General features: G+C 35.9%; 1 pseudogene; it reads right to left on the minus strand.

Annotated features, from left to right (window-relative positions):
- LOC115284711 overlaps positions 1–5,426 on the minus strand; it is a 7,707-nt pseudogene that overhangs the window by 814 nt on the left and 1,467 nt on the right.

The raw sequence follows: 5,426 nt of genomic DNA on the forward strand, positions 1-5,426 counted from the left end.
GTCACGTATGCACGTGATTCTGTGTGTGTGTACATAAGGATGTGTGTGAGCAGAGGGCTCGGGGATGGTTAAGAGTATTTGCCAGCAATGATCAAGGACATATAATAATAAAATAGGAAGGAAGTTCTCATTTTGGGGTCTTTTTACAATAGCCCTGTGGATTGGTGATTGGTAAAGTGAGTTGATAGAAGGGAGGGAGCCTTAATGCTTGAAAGGCAGCACTGGAGTCGCTGGCCAGAGAGCACAGACCCTATGATCAAATGAATAGACTTGAGACTTTAGACTCAGTGGATTCCCAGGTACTCAGAGTATTCCCAGATACACAGATACCCAGTCAGAAACTCAGCCCGTGGTACCTTCTTTGTGGGGAAGGTGTGCATGGTAGTTATTGTTAGGCACTTCTGTTGAAGTGAGATCATGCAGAGTTAGTGACTAGAAAATATTTTCTAGCATGAGGAAATACATGAGGAAAATTTTGGAATGGTGCTCTTGACTAGCTCTCTGACTAGGGCAGTATACCTAACATTTCTAAGTTGTAGTTTCTTTGTTTATAAAATTGCAGCGTGAGCATGCAGATGAAATGATGAGAATGCATGAAATGATGCACTGAACTTAAAAGCCCTCAATTAGTGTTAGTGGTGATGAAAGCAGTTAATAATAAAACCATGATCATGGAAGGATTTTTATATGAGGGCAAATGTGTTGTATGTCCTCTACTACTTTGCTTCTAGATTCCCTGGAATTACTTTTAGCTTGCTGAAGAAGGACTAGAAAGACGGCTTTGTTTTAAAGTTGTTCAGTCATGATGGGAGAGATTCTCTTTTAGTTATCTTGGTAGGAATATCTTATGGTTCCAATTCTAGCCCTTGATAATCTCATCAGATGGGTTACTGGTGGCTCTGATCAGAATCAGGCTACTTAGTATTGATATCTTAGTCTGTCTACATCGTCTTATTCTTAAAATGGAAGGGAACGAGAGTTAATGTTTATCAAAGATGTTCTATATGTCAGGTACTCCACACACATACCTTATTTAAGGGAGAATATATTCCTTCTTTTTAGTCTATAATATATGCTTACAAATAAGATAAAATACTACAAACTAGTTTCTCATGAAAACCAGCAATCTTTGCCCTGTTCTTTCCTAATTCTGTCCCTGAGAGGCTATTATTTTTTAAACTTGAGGTAACTATAGATTTACGTACAGTTGTAAGGAATTATAGTAGAGATACAATGTATCCTTTACCCAGTTTGCTCCAGGAGTAACATTTTGTAAAACTGTAGTACTCCATCCCATCAATACATTGACGTTAATACAATCTGATTATTCTCTCATTCGTTATTCTCATTACTTCTGTCATTCTTACACATGTGTTGCTACCACCACTGGAGAAACTGAACAGTTCTGTCAGCTTGAGGATCTATTTGATGATCGGTCATTCCTACTCTTCTCCCACTGCTGACTCCTGCCCTTTGCTAATCTGTTCACTATTCTAAACATTGCATCAGTTCAGAAGTGTTACAGATATGAAATCATGCAGTTTGTAATTATTTGGGATCATTTTTTTTCTTTTTTTTAAAAACTCAGCATAATACTCTGGAGATTAATATTAGTTTTATGTATTAGCAGTGTTTATTTTTATTGCAGAGTAGTTTTACATGGAGTGCATGTACTACAGTTTGGCTCAACAGTGTACTTGTTGAAGGACATCTGAGCTATTTCTTGTTTTGGCAATTATGAATAAAGGTGCTCTGAGCACTGTGTGCAGATTTTTGTTTGAACATAGGTTTTCTTTTTTTTTTTAATTTTTAAAAAATGTTTTATTTATTTTTGAGAGAGAGAGAGTGCGAGCAGGAGAGGGTCAGAGAGAGAGGGAGACCCAGAATCTGAAGGCAGGGGAGGGTCAGAGAGAGAGAGGGAGACCCAGAATCTGAAGGCAGTCTCCAGGCTCTGAGCTAGCTGTCAGCACAGAGCCCGACGCAGAGCTCAAACCCACGAACTGCGAGATCATGACCTGAGCTGACGTCAGATGCTTAACTAAGTCACCCAGGCGCCCCTAGGTTTTCTTTTTCTAAGGTAAATGCCCAAGAATGTAATTGCTGGATAATATGGTAATTGGATGTTTATTATTTTTTTTAAGGATTTTATTTTTAAGTAATCTCCATACCTAACATGAGGCTCAAAGTTGCAACCCAGAGATCAAGTCACATAACCTACCAACTGAGCCAGCCAGTCTCCTCTGGATGTTTAGTTTTATAATAAATTAACTGTTTCTCACAGTGACTGTACAGTATTACAGTCACACTGGCAATGTATGAATGACTCAGTTTCATAGATAATATATTCGTTTAAAGTATAAGATTCAGTGATTTTCAGTGTATTCACAGTGTTGGGCAAGTATTTCTAATTATAGATCATTTTCATCACCCTGAAAAGAAACCACATGGCAATGAAAAGCTATTTTCTGTCTTCATGGGTTTGCCTACTGGGGAAATTTCATATAAATGGGATAATATGTGGTCTTTTATGACTGGATGTTTCATTCAGCATAATGTTTTCAAGGTTCACCCATGGTTGTTGCATGTATCAATACTTTATTCATCTTTGAAGATTGAATAATTTCCTACTGTATGGATATATCACTTTTAAAAAATCCATCGATAGATGGAAGTTTCGATTATTTCTGCGGTTGGCTGCTAGGAGTAATACTACTATGATCCTCTGTGTACCAATTTTTGGATAGATAGAAGTTTTCATTTCTCTTGGGTATAAGCCTACCATTAGAATTGCTGGGTCATGTGGTAATTCTATGATTAAATTTTAGGGAACTGCTAAGCTTCGTTCCAAAGAGGTTGCATCATTTTATAGTCTCATCAGAAAGGAATGAACATTTTAATTTCTCCATATCCTTGTTAACACTTGTTACTGCCTGTCACTTGATTTTAGCCATCTTTTTTTTTTTTTTTTTAATTTATTTTAGAGAGAGAAAGAGAGACAGTGTGAGCAGGGGACGGTCAGAGAGAGAAGGAGACACAGAATCTGAAGACAGGCTCCAGGCTCTGAGCTAGCTGTCAGCACAGAGCCTGATGCGGGGCTGGAACCCACAAACCGCGAGATCATGACCTGAGCCAAAGTCAGATGCTCAACCGACTGAGCCACCCAGGCACCCCGATTTTAGCCATCTTAGTGGGTAAAAGTGTTTGGTTTTGGTTTATATTTCCATAATGACTAATATTTTGAATTTCTTTTCAAGTGCTTATTGGCCAATTATATATCTTCTTTGAAGAAATATCTACTCAAGTTATTTGTCCATGTTTTAGTTGGATTATTTATCTTCTTACTGTTGTTAGTGTTCTTTATAAGTTCTTACAGCACTCCTATATAAGATATATGATTTGCAAATAGTTTCTCCCATTCTGTGAACTTTCTGTTTTCTTGATGGTGTCCTTTGAAGCACAAGTGTTTTAAAATTTTGAAGTCCAGTCTAGTTTTACTTTTGTTGCTTATGATTTTGGTATCATATCTAAGAAATCATTGCCTAACTTAAGATCATGAATATTTATTTCTGAGAGATTTTTCCTAAGAATTTTACATTTTTAGTTTCAACATCCGAACCTGTGGCTCATGTTGAGTTGTTTTGTGTGTGGTGTAAGGTGTCCGGCTTCTTCCTCTCGCAGCGGCTATCCGGTCGTCCCTGCACCGTTTGTTGAAAAGATGATTCTTTCCCCACTGAACTGTATTGGCTTTTTTTCCCTAATTCCATTGACCATAAATGTAAGAGTGTATTTCTTAACTATGAATTCTCTTCCATTAATCTGTGGGCTGTCCTTATGCCATTATCATACTTTCTTAATTATTGTAGCTTGTGAAGTCTCTAATTTTTTGTTTTGGTTTCAAGATTGTTTAAATTGTTCTGGGTTCCTTGAAATTCCATGTGAATAATAGCATCAGCTTGTCAGATTCTACAACCAGCTACCTGGGATTTTTATTGCATTAAGTCTGTAAATAAATTATAGAGTATTGCCATCTCAATATTAAGTTTTCCAATTTATAAATGTGGGATATCTTTCCATTTTATTTAGATCTTTAATTTCTTTCAAGTGTATTTTAGTTTTCACTGTGAAAGTCTTGTATTTCTTTAGTTACATTTATTCCTTAAGTATTTTACTCTACTTGATACTATTAATTCATTTTTGTATTGGTCATTGTTAGTATATATAAATACAACGTTTTTATATTGAGATTGCATTTTGCAACTTTGCTGAACTCAATTATTTTATTTTATTTTTGATATTGATACTTATTAAGCTAATATTTAGTAAGCAGATTCATTTGTATCAAACAAAAAAATACAATAACATGAGACAAAACTAATGTTCATGGTGAATATAACATTTGAAATAAAGTCTCCTTTTAAAGATCAGTGCATCTAGGTTGTTTAATCTACAAAATTATAACATTTGATTAATAAAACAAAAAATGACATTTTAAAAAGGAAAGGAAAATAATAGTTTCAAAGTCAAAGTGACTCATTTTAAAAGCATAGTTTTTTTTTCAAAAATGTCAAGTAGAAAAATTAAATATTACACACCTTAACTAAAAAAACTTGAAGGAAAACTTTATTTACATACCTAAAATGAATCCATTCAGATTTTTAAAAATTATTCTACCTTTATTATTTTATTTCCCAATATAAATTTAACAAAAACAATAATGCTTTCAAGCATGTAACAAGATCATGTTACAAGATATGTAACAAGATAATTTTTCTCAGTAATTTAAAGGAGAAACCCCTAAGGTCTAACTCTGTAGAGAAGCAAAGCAGGCTCTGAGGAAGAGTGACCGTGATGGTCTCAAAGCAGAAATGTGTGACGTGTAAAACTTAAGAACAGCAGCTGCGGGGCTGCCTGACCTGCTCAGTTGGAAGAGCATGTGACTCTTGATCTCAAGGTTGTGAGTTCAAGCCCCACATTGGGTGTAGAGATTACTAAAAATAAAAATTAAAAAAAAAACCCAAAACAAAAAACATAAAATTGGTTGCCTAATTATCTTTTTTTTTAATGTTTTATTTATTTTTGATACAGAAGAGACAGAGCATGAGAGGGGGAGGGTCAGAGAGAGGGAGACACTGAATCTGAAACAGGCTCCAGGCTCTGAGCTAGCTGTCAGCACAGAGCTCGACACGGGGCTCGAACCCACAAACGTGAGATCTGACCTGAGCCAAAGTCAGAGGCTTAACCGACTGAGCCACCCAGGCGCCCCAATTGGCTGCCTAATTAATCCAGACAGTAGGGAAAACAGGATGGAACAGGAAGTAAGAGCTGGGATGAAAGAGATTAAACTGCTAAGAAAATAATCTTCCTTGTCATTAGTATCTCTTTGGATTTCTCACCAAATGTAAAGTGAAACTACTCATTCCTAGTAC

Source organism: Suricata suricatta, unplaced genomic scaffold (assembly GCF_006229205.1).
Source record: "Suricata suricatta isolate VVHF042 unplaced genomic scaffold, meerkat_22Aug2017_6uvM2_HiC HiC_scaffold_165, whole genome shotgun sequence".
NCBI lineage: Eukaryota > Metazoa > Chordata > Mammalia > Carnivora > Herpestidae > Suricata > Suricata suricatta.